Genomic DNA, 12,065 nt, shown 5'->3' with positions numbered 1-12,065 from the left:
GGGAATATGCAAATAGGAATGGTAGATGTAGTATCAGTGCGGCATTTCCTGTGTAGGTAAAATGAAATAAAAATGATGAATTTAGCTGTTACAGTAAGACAAGGTTGTAAATAGAGTGACATTCTGGTTTTTGTAAATGGGTGTGTGTGTGAGTGTGAGAGGTAGTGGTTGAGGTGGGCTGGCAGCGTGTGAGAGCGTTAAGCATACTTACCTGGCAGGGGAGAGACCATGATCAGGAAGGTGGTTCTCCCAGGACGAGGCTAGCCCATTGCACTTCGGGTGTGCTGACGCCTGCGATGTCCCCAAATGCGGGATACTCGACTGCAAAATTTGTGGTAGTGGGGGACTGCGTTCGCGCTCTCCCCTGATTCACAGTTCAAAAAATAGATTTTATTGTATCTTTCATTTTGTCTTCTATTTCTGTTAGCAATGTTTTCTGGAGAAAGAAATGGTTATTTATTTTTTTTTCTTTCTTCCTCACAACCCCCATTCTTTTCCTTCCCCGTCATTTTCAGCCGGCAATTAATTATTCCATAAAAACAAAAAAACTGCGGATGCTGGAAATCCAAAACAAAAACAGAATTACCTGGAAAAACTCAGCAGGTCTGGCAGCATCGGCGGAGAAGAAAAGAGTTGACGTTTCGAGTCCTCATGACCCTTCAACAGAACTAAGAACCTTCAACTAATGTTGTGTGTGTGTGTGTGTGTGTGTGTGAGAGAGTAAGTGAGTGAGTGTTGCTGGTCCCATAATGTAACGCAAATGTCTCCTCGCAGCCTCTCAGTACGCCACTGCCCCCTTTCTAAAGCAACTTATGGTCTCCTGGTACTTTTTGGATTGTCTGGAGAAGACATTGAAAGAATTAGAGTTAAACAATGCTAACACTAGCTGCACTGCGACGAGTATATGAGAGCTTATTCTTATCCAGGGATGTATGTCCACATTCAGCCCCCAGTCCCACACTTGCTCCCACCATGTTGGATCTCTCAAGTGCTCTTCTGTATCATTGATTAGCCTCTTAAACACAGCCTGTAACACGTAATGCTGATTCCTCACCTTTCGTAAGTCACCTTTAAACTTTGTCAGACTTTCGGGAAGGTGGGGAATTGGGACCTGCTTAGGTTTGTCATACACTCCACTGTACCTTGGAACAGTGTCAGAGGCGTTGACTGAAACCTGACCCCTTTGTTGGATGTACATCATTCACGCGTGTCCGATAGTAACTGGGAGCCGGGGTTTAAAGCAGAAGTTGGGGGTGGTGATGTTGCAATGTAGGCTCCCGTACGTGTATGACTGCTCAGTAGTTGTCACACAGTATTTCCCCTTTCCCTTGTATCCTGAGCGGGTGTGATGGTTTTCTCTGTGGGTAATTTCTAATATACAACCCTGCGTTCGGTTGTACCCGCATTTGTACTGCAATACTCAGGCAGTTGCATACCTGCCAGGTTCACAATTACCTGTACAATTTCATGTTTAACATTATCATACAAGAGTTGACCGTCCGTACACAGTACCAGTCCATTGTGTGGCCCAGGGGTCATGTCAGGTCAAGATAGTCTCTGTGGTGTCGTTGTGTCCTGTGATAGCGGGGTGGTGTCGGTCCGGGGGTCCGCCGTTGTAGTCGATTCTCCGTGTTTGGCCCTCAAGATCCAATGCCAGGTATCTGTCATTCCCAAGTCCTCCTCCCCAGGACAGTGACCCCAGTTGTTGTTGTCCTGGGGTGTGAAGGTAAATTGTGAAAAAACTCTCAGACATTTTATCTGGACCTGTGCCCCCTTCGCACATGTCCAGGGTCCGTCCGAACCATTGCTGATCTGAAAGCATAGTGGGCCCTCATTTTTCCATCGGAGTTCCATTCCCAAATGTGAGCTCTGCCCTACGCTCTCACCATTGCTTGACGTCGGTGGATCTGACTATGAATGCACGGGACACAAACAGGAATCCTATCCTGGAACAGATGGACCTGTTTGGCCGTGACCAGGTGTATCTACGCTGTGCTCTGTCTGCAGGGTTGCTGAAGACGTCGTGCAGCTTAGCATCCTTTACTGTTTCCATCAGGGATCTGGACGTAGCGTCCGATGTGCTGTCGGCCCTGCCGGATCGTCCAGCCGCATCGGTGATGCAGTTGAAGTCGCCGCCCAGAATGACCGGCCTGGAGGTCACCAGCAGCAATGGGAGCTGCTGAAAAGCTGCCAGCCGCTCGGACTTTTGTGCCGGGGCGTACACGTTAATTAACCGGAGTGGAGCATTCTTGTACATTACGTCTGCTTCAAGGAGGCGCCCGCCCACCACCTCCTTAACCTCGGAGACGGTGAAGTTGCCTCCCCGCAGCAGAATCCCCAGGCTGGAGGAACTAGAGTCGTTTCCTCCCGACCAGATCAATGGCCTGTGGGACCACCATCCTGACCGTTGCCTGTAGGAGCTGAGGTGCAGAATCGCACACTCCTGCAGAAACAACAGGTCAGCTTTGACAAGGTAGTTGAATGTCACAACACATCGCGTAGTAGATTTAATGCTACGCACATTTATGGATACAATCTTTACACCCATTTTAAAGCATTTATTCTCTTACCAAACCTGTTGTCTCTGAGAGTCCCAGACCTTTGATCTGCTCCTGCATACCCATGGTGTTCACAAATTGCCTCACTTTGGATGGGCTGAGGAAACTGTCCTGAACCTCCCCATTGGAGATGTTCTGCTCAGGTGGCATCTGGGGGTTCGTGCAGAGAACAGGATTTGAAATGTCCTCTGTTGGAGAAGCTTCTCCAATCCTCTCCCCCTTTGGGGCGTTGCTGCTCCCAGCCTCCCAGAACTGGGCTGCGCTGAGCGCCTCACTGCTCCCAGATTCCTGGGGCTGGGGTGCGCTGGCCTCTTTGGTTTGTGGGCAAAGTTGGGGTGAGCTGGTCTCCTTATTGTCTCCAATGTTCTGGAACTCGTGTGTCTCGTCTTCCAACTCCCTAGAGCTTTGCCGCTTCTTCTGTAGGTGCCGCCCTGGCACATCTTCGTCTGAAGAGCAGCTGCCCTTGTCATCCGTGTCGTATTGGAGACGCCTCTTGTCACTTGTCTGGGAAGTGGCTTGGTCCCTTCTTAGCCCCTTCTTCCTTTTGGCTCTCTTCACCAGCTGCCACTCCCCCTGCTGATTTTCCGCTGCTTCCTCCTCCATTGATTGACTCTCCTGAGCAGTGGGAGGATCAGGGGGCTGTGCTGTTGATTGGCTGTCTGCTGCCTCAATCTTTTCCTCCACCTTGTCTCTCTCCCTGTCCTCCTTTGTCCTGTTGTCCTCAGTGGAGGCCATGTTGTTTGAAGTGTTGCAAGTGTCCTTGGTAGTAGTGACACCAAGTATTTCTTCTGCTTCCCTCTCATTAGCTTTGGCTGCCTATGCATAAGTGAGGCAGCGTTTGGGGCAGGTCCTGTAGAGGTGAGCTGCCTCGCCACACAAGTTGCAGCACTTAGTCTGTTTGCAGTCCTTTGTCTGGTGCCCTTCCTGTTTGCAGGTCTTGCAGAGGGCAGTGCTGCAGTTGGCCGCCACATAAACCAGACTTGCTGCATGAGCGACAAAGTTTGGGTTGCCCAGCGGAGACAAGGTAGCCACGGCTTCCCCCGAAAGCGAAGCTGGAAGGAGGGTGGAAGTTGGCTCCCTTACCGTCGGTCTTGAGCATGACCTTAACCTGGCGTTTGCTGTCCAAATCCCAAAGGCGTCTCTAACCTCGGTGCAGCTCCCAACCTTGTCGACGTACCTGGCAAGGAAGGTGAGCACGTCGGCGACAGGGATGTAGGGGTTGTAGAGATTCACCGTCACCACACGGTCCGGTTGTAACGGCAAAGCAAAGAGTGGCTCCACCGTCAGGATCTTCATCTCTGGCTGGTCTCTCTTCTCCTTGAACACCTTCAGGAACTTGACGCAGGCAGCAACATTCCTGAAGGTCACGTCGAAATATCCGGTGCTGGGGAAATCCTGCAGGGAGTAGATCTCCGCAGCTTCAAATCCACACGACTCCAAAAGGATCCACTTGATGAAGTAGGCACGATCCATGGGTGCTCGCCCTTCGCTTTCCTTCACCATCACCCAAACGGTGTTACGGAACCCGTGATTTGGGGCACCTTCGGTTTTAGCCATCACTTCACTACAACTGATCTTAGCCAAAAGGCTGAGAAGCGATAACCCAGAAACCCATGCGCCCGTCCTGTCTTCCTCGGCCTCCGGTTTCACTGTCCGTTTTGCTGCCTGTGGCCGAACACGGGCTGAAGACCCGACAGCCAGTATTGAGCATCAGGACGTTTCTTGCTTGATGCTGCCTCCCTGACGCAGTGCCTGCAACAGCCTCAAAACCCAACAGGGGGCATCGTCCAGTCCCAGGCTCCACCCTGACAAGCAGCACAACTGTATACCAGCAGCAGCCCTGCAGTTACACCAAAACCCAACAGGGGGCATCGTCCAGTCCCGGGCTCCACCCTGACAAGCAGCGCAAGTGTATACCAGCAGCAGCCCTGCAGTTACACCAAAACCCAACAGGGGGCATCGTCCAGTCCCGGGCTCCACCCTGACAAGCAGCACAAGTGTATACCAGCAGCAGCCCTGCAGTTACACCAAAACCCAACAGGGGGCATCACTCAGTCTAGCATCAATGAGCCTGTCCTGCCACTCAGCACAAGTTCACTTCAACCAGATCAATGATGGAAAGCAGGACAATGCTCTGAATGACTTTTTCTTCTTTTCAGTTTCCCTTTCACCCTGCAGAGGGCAAAACTGCACCATTCCTGAAGATGCTGCAATACCAGGCCGATGTGTGGAGTGGACAAAGCAAGATCCTGTTCCATCTGCCTGCCCCAAAAATCAATTTAATATATGGGCCCCCAGATATCGGACGTGTCAGATATTAAACTGATAAGGACAGATTTTTTTTTGAAAAATATGCTTTATTCATAAAATATCTGAAAGAACATTCCAAAACATTTCAAAATCACCCTCACAAAAGTACAATCAGATTCAACTTGTACACATGGATCACAAGGTGCATCAATACAATCAATGAATATTACAATCATTTCAATCTGGTCATTACAGACAATCAGACAAAGGTATTGGATTTATCAACATACATCATGTTGCTCTCTGAGGTGCTTCAATACAATTATAATACAATTAGAATTCAATGCTGACGTTCATTTTGAGCTGTACACCCCGAAGGGTCTAAGCAGTTCCCAGTCCCTCAGTGCCCTATGGCAGAAACGTCTTACACAGTGACCTTTCCCCTTTGCGGCGGCTGCCCCAAGCTTTAGTGCGTCCCTCAGCACGTAGCCCTGGACTTTGGAATGTGCCAGTCTGCAACACTCAGTCAGGTACAACTCTTTGCGCTGGAAGTCCAACAAGTTTCGGGCAGACCAAAGGGCGACTTTCACCGAGTTGATGATCCTCCAGCTGCAGTTTATGTGTGTCTCAGTGTGTGTCCCTGGGAACAACCCATAGAGAACAGAGTCCTGTGTCACAGAACTGCTCGGGATGAACCTCGACAGAAACCACTGCATCTCTCTCCAGACCTTCTTTGCAAAGGCACAATCTACAAGGAGGTGAACAACGGTCTTGTCCCCACCACAGCCACCTCGAGGGCAACGTGCAGAGGGGGTGATACTCCTGGCGTGTTGCGGATTCCCTCCCTAAATCCCATTTTGGAAAGCACATCCACCATGTTTGTCCAGACTCTCCCATGTACTGTCATCAAAGCCCTTTGTAATGGAGGACAGGAAGGACTGGGAGGCCGTACTGTCTGTGGGCTTCACATCATACAATCTGACATAAAAGGATTTGCTGATCTTCAAAATGTCGGACTGCGATGACTTTACTGAGCTGTCTTCTTCCTTCAGGCTGCTGATCACAGAGCTCTCTGTGTAGCTTTTGGAAGAAGAAACGTGAGCACGTCTCATCCTGCTCCACGGAGCGGACTCTGGACCGGAAGATCATCTTGAGAGGCCTCCTAGGCAAAGAGCGAGGCTTGCTGTTTCTTCACCTCTTGGAGTTCCTCCTTGACATCGACCCCCATCGACTGCAGCCAGAGCAGGTTTTTCTGGATAAAAGCAAAAAACCGTGGATGCTGGAAATCCAAAACAACAACAAAAATACTGTTGAAAACCTCAGCAGTTCTGGCAGCATCTGCAGAGAGGGGCACAGTTAACGTTTCAAGTCCGAATGACCCTTCAACAGAGAAGTTCTGTTGAAGGGTCATTCGGACTCGAAACGTTAACTGTGTCCCTCTCCACAGATGCTGCCAGACCTGCTGTGTTTTTCCAGGTATTTTTGTTTCTGTTCAGGTTTTTCTGGAGACGGGAAACTTCCCCCCGCCTCTCTCTCTCTCTCTCTTGCCTTCTGAATACCTTTGAGGGTGAAAACCTCTTCATGTTACTCACAAAAACATATGAACATATGGATTAGCAACAGGAGTCGGCCCCTCAGCCCTTCAAGCCCACTTCACCACTCAATAAGCTCCCGGCTGATCTGATCGTAACCTCATTTCCACATTACCCCCTACCCTCGATAACCTTTCACCCACTTACTTATCAATAATTAAAAACATTCAATGATTCTGCTTCCATCGCTTGTTGAGGAAGAGAATTCCAAAGTCTCACGACCCTCTGAGAGAAAAGAATTTCCCCTCACCTCTGTCTTAAACAGTGGCCCTGAATATAAGATTCTCCCACAAGAGGAAACATCCTTTCCACTCCACCCTCTCAAGGCCCCTCAGATTCTTGTATGTTTCAATCAGGTCGCCTCTTACTCTTCTGAACTACAGCGGATACAGGCCTAGCAAGTCCAATACTTCCTCATAAGGCAATCCACCCAATCCAGGTACTAGGTGGGTAAAGCGTATCTGAATGGCTTCCAACGCACTGACATTCTTCCTCAAATAAGGAGACCAATAGCGTGCACACTGCTCCAGATGGGGTCACACCAATGCCCTGAATCAGTGAAGCATCAGCTCTCTCCTGTTCTATTCAACAGTGAGGCCCGATTGTGCAGGCGCTACTGTTGTTGATGCCTTTCCTGTCAGCGGAAGGTGTTACAGTATTTTCTGCGGTAGCAATAGAATCAACATCAGTGCTGCCTCTATTAAATAATTCAAGGAATGCTGCTAATGGAAAACAAAGAAAAGATTGCTTTCAATTATTCTGCCTGATTGCGTTGGTTTATCTTAGATTTTACCTTTCTGATTGTGCAATTTAATTAACGGTAATTAATGTTCAGTTCAGGAATCTGTCACCTGCAACATTAAATGACATTTGATTTTGTGTTATTGGCCTGAGTTTGCTTCATTTGTTCTGCAGGTGCAGCGTCGGCCAATATTTAATGATGCTCCGAAATATCGTGAGAGTGCGCGTTGACATTGAGACGCTCGGCTGATGTCAACATGAGTCATTTCAGGCTCGAGCGAATCGGACACGCGCCTGCCGAGCAAAAAATTCTGCCCGTTGAGTTCAGTCTTTAGCCTATTTTGGGCAGTGAAAGAAGTTGTTTTGGACAATGGAGCCCAAAATACTGGAAAACCGTTCATACAAAAGCACCATTCACTTGCAAATACATCTCTCCACCACACTCTCTCTCTCTCACTCCACTGCAGCTTTTACCTCACAACATTTTAAACCAGTTCTCTGCTGCCGCTGCTGATACCGCTCTTAAAAGTACAGCAAGCTCCCAGCTCAAAGCTCACAGGCTTTACACAGCTGCAGACAGGCGTCTAAATTCATGATCACACAATTGTTACGGTGCATAAGCAGGCCAATCGGCCCATCGTGTCTGTACTGGCTCTCTGAATGAGCATCTCAATACCCAGTGCCATTCTCCTGCCCTCACCCAGTAACCCTTCAGATTGTTTCTTTTCAACTAATTATCTAATTCCCTCTTGAATGCTTTGATTGAACCATACCCTCAGTCAGTGCGTTCTGGACCGTGGACCCTGGCCACTCACTGTGTGAAAACGGTTTCTCTCAAATCGTTTTTACTTCTTTTACCAGTTACTCTAAATCAGAGCCCCTCGGGCTGTCCAGCTCACAATGAATGTCTGCATTGAATACTCATTGTATTATAATTGTATTGAAGCACCTCAGAGAGCAACATGATGTATGTTGATAACTCCAATACCTTTGTCTGATTGTCTGCATTGACCAGATTGAAATGATTGTAATATTCATTGATTGTATTGATCCATGTGTAAAAGTTGAATATGATTGTATATTTTGTGATGGTGATTTTGAAATGTTGTGGAATGTTCTTCCGAAATTTCATGAATAAATGTTTTTTCAAAAAAAACATTTCAGTTCTTCAAAAGATTCCCATCCCAGCAGTACCCCTCCCTCAGCCACAAGGTGGGACCTGGTGAGGGATGGGGGCAACAGCTAAAGTGAGACAGGACCTGTTGGGTTTCCACTCCAACTATAATGTGGCTCCCTTATATGTGCAAATCAGGACCCTGATGCTTAATGTGGGGCTGACAGTAAGCTATTAAAAAAAGGTTTACTGCCGGACATTCGGAAAGCAATCTCAAAATTACAGAAGCTGCAACACGAAACAGCTCAGCCCAAATATAAAAACAAAAAAACTGCGGATGCTGGAAATCCAAAACAATAACAGAATTACCTGGAAAGACTCAGCAGGTCTGGCAGCATTGGCGGAGAAGAAAAGAGTTGATGATTCGAGTCCTCATGACCAGTTCTGTTGAAGGGTCATGAGGACTCGAAACGTCAACTCTTTTCTTCTCCGCCAATGCTGCCAGACCTGCTGAGTTTTTCCAGGTAATTCTGTTTTTGTTTTACAGCTCAGCCCAATTGAGGCCAACAATACAATGAGACAAATTATCAACTTTAGCTGTCACACCACTGTTTCCTTCACAATCACTTGAGATTCCATTTCTTTTACAATGTTTATATGTCCTTCTCCAAGGTTATTTTCTATAATATTTTAGGATTTTTTTCAACCTCAGCCTGCATTTGAATGCAAGGCAAACTTGGGAACAAAACCACTTGTGAGCACAGAACAATATCTGTCAGGTTGCACCAATTTCCTCTCACTTTACTTTTAATCATCTCCCCATCATTTCATGCAGCCCCTGTGCAACAGGCAAGGTGAGTGGGAAGGGGCAGCAGAAAGGAACCATTGTGCAGATTGAACAACTTACAGAAAGGGAACAGGCTTGTTCTAGGAAAGTGAAAATTATCCATGCTGTAAATACATCTGGCACAACATTTTGAACTTGAATTTCAAACTAGCATGCTTACCTGAATGTCTTTGCTGCTCATTTCTCCCAGATCTTAGCTTCTTTCCTCTTTTCAGTTGAATTTGTCTTGGCCTGTGCTTAGCGCTGTTTTCAGGTTCCTCCTGGCACTGTCGAAGTTCTGTCGAAGGGTCATGAGGACTCGAAACGTCAACTCTTTTCTTCTCTGCTGATGCTGCCAGACCTGCTGAGTTTTTCCAGGTAATTCTGTTTTTGTTTTGGATTTCCAGCATCCGCAGTTTTTTTGTTTTTATCCTCCTGACACTGCAGTGGGCTGGTCAATTCTTGTGAGTTCTCCGTGATACATCAACACTCGGTATTTCTGTCCTCAGTAGTGGCTGCTAGCCTTTGATTGTTTCTATCAAGGCTAGTATCAGTAACATCTATGCGAAACTTAAAATGCTGCTACTCCCTTCGCTCGCAGCTCCTTGTCTGGTCTTTTCCTCACACTGAATTTGAATAAACATTCCAGGCTGCTGAATCAATCAGATATCAGGGACAGAGAGAGGCCCAACACCTTGACTCCTCCCCTGAGTCTTGCCCAGTAAACAACAGTCACTGAACTTAATTTGCTGTTGATCTCTAAGCTTGTCAAAAAGTACACTTTGTTTCATAAAATGTGTAAAGCTACATTCCAGAGCAGTTCAAATTTAACACAACATCAGTTTCATTCCATACAGGGTGTGACACTCTGAGGTGCCTCACTACACTTAGTGTTACAGGTTACATTTACAGTATTCATTTCATGTTAAATTTACAGCCCGAGGGGTTTTACACAGCTTCTAGCAACACTTGGCTTGGCCGGTGGTGAGAAAGGCTCTTCCAGTCTTTTTTCATTCGTTTACACAGGACGTGGGTATCACTGGCTAGACCAGCATTTATTGCCCATCCCTAATTGCCCTTAAGAAGGTGATGATGAGCTCCCTTCTTGAACCGCTGCAGCCCATGTGCTGTGGATACACCCACACTGTGTTAGGGAGCGCTTCCAGGATTTGGATCCAGCGACAGTGAAGGAACGGCGACATATTTCCAAGCCAGGATGGTGAGTGGAGTGGAGGGGAATCTGTAGGTGGGGGTGTTCCCGTGTCTCTGTTGTCCTTGTCCTTCAGATGGCAGTGGTCATGGGTTTGCAAGGTGCTGCCTAAGAAACTTTGGGGAGTTCCTGCTGTGCATCTAGTAGAAGGTACACACTGGTGCCGCTGTGCGTTGGTGGTGTTGGGAGTGAATGTTTGTGGATGGGGAGCCAATTAAGTGGGCTGCTTTGTCCTGGATGGTGTCAAACTTCTGGAGTGTTGTTGGAGTGGCACGCACCCATGCAATTGGAGAGTATTCCATCACATTCCTGACTTATGCCTTGTAGGTAGTGGACAGACTTTGGGGAGTCAGAAGGTGAGTCACTCGGCGCAGGATTTCTGCCTCTGACCTGCTCTTGCAGCCACAGTATTGAGATGGTAGTCTAGTTCATTTTCTGGTCAATGGTAACCCCCAGCACATTGATAGTGGGCGATTCAGCGATGGCAATGCCATTGAATGTCAAGGGGTGATGGGTAGATTCTCTCTTGTTGGAGGTGGTAATTTCCTGGCACTCATGGTGCAAATGTTACTAACCACTTGTCAGCCCAAGCCTGGATATTGTGCAGGTCTTGCTGCATTTGGACATGGGCTGCTCCAGTAACTGAGGAGACACGAACGGTCCTGAACGTTGTGAAATCATCCCCATCTGTGAACATCCCCGCTTCTGACCTTATGATGGACAGAAGGTCATTGATGAAGCAGTTGAAGATGGTTGAGCTCCTGCATCGTTGCCTTGGAACTGAGATGATTGACCTCCAACAACGACAACCATCTTCCCTAGTGCTGGGTATGACTCCAACCAACGGAGAGCTTCCCCCCATTTCCCATCGTCTCCAGATTTGATTGGGCCCCTTGATTCCACACTCAGTCAAATGCTGTCTTGATATCAAGGTCAGTCACTCTCATGTCACCTCGAGAGTTCAGCTTTTTTGTCCATGCTCGAACCAAGGTTGTAATGAGGCCAGGAGCTGAGTGACCCTGGCCAAATCCAAACCTGTCAGTGAGCAGGTTATTGCTAAGCAATGGCTGCTTGATAGTATGATTGATGACCCCCTTCCATGACTTTACTGATGAACGAGAGTAGAGTGATGGGGCGGTAACTGGCTGGGTTGCGTTTGCCCTGATCTGTCTGTACAGGACATACCTGGGCAATTTTCCACATTGACGGGTAGATGCCAGTGTGGTAGCTGTACTAGAACAGCTTGGCTAGGGGCACGGCAAGTTCTGGAGCACAAGTTTCAGTACCATGACGGCAATATTGTCAGGGCCCATAGCCTTTGCAATGTCCAGTGTCTTCAGCCATTTCTTGATATCAAGTAGAGTGAATCGCTTTGGCTGAAAACTGGCATCTGTGATGCTGTGGCCCTCAGAAGGAGGTCGAGATAGATCATCCACTCAGCATTTCTGGCTGAAGATTATTGCAAGTGCTTCAGCCTTATCTTTTATACTGATGTGTTCCACTCCTCCATCATTGAAGGTGGGGATATTTGTAGAGCCTCCTCCTCCAATGAGTTGTTTAATTGTCACCATTCACGACTGGATATGGCAGGACTGCAGAGCTTAGATCTGATCTGTTGGTTGTGGAATCACTTAACTGTGTCTATCATTTGCTACTTATGCTGTTTGCCTCGCAAGTCATCCTGTGATGCAGCTTCACCAGATTGATACCTCATTTTTAGGTATGTCTGGAGCTGCTCCTGGCATGCCCTCCTGCACTCTTCATTGAACCCCTG

General features: G+C 47.7%; 1 non-coding gene and 1 pseudogene across 1 annotated transcript; one reads left to right on the top strand and one right to left on the bottom strand.

Annotated features, from left to right (window-relative positions):
• The first annotated feature begins 203 nt into the window (after positions 1 to 203).
• LOC121271458 lies at positions 204 to 367 on the top strand. The gene has a single exon (XR_005941727.1). It is a non-coding gene; the product is annotated as a U1 spliceosomal RNA (small nuclear RNA).
• A 4,373-nt stretch (positions 368 to 4,740) lies between these two features.
• LOC121271445 lies at positions 4,741 to 4,912 on the bottom strand (annotated as a pseudogene).
• Between the last annotated feature and the right edge of the window lie 7,153 nt (positions 4,913 to 12,065).

Source organism: Carcharodon carcharias, chromosome 30 (genome assembly GCF_017639515.1).
Source record: "Carcharodon carcharias isolate sCarCar2 chromosome 30, sCarCar2.pri, whole genome shotgun sequence".
NCBI lineage: Eukaryota > Metazoa > Chordata > Chondrichthyes > Lamniformes > Lamnidae > Carcharodon > Carcharodon carcharias.
Note: the sequence above shows the minus strand (reverse complement) of the source record. Positions and strands in the feature narration are given on the sequence as shown.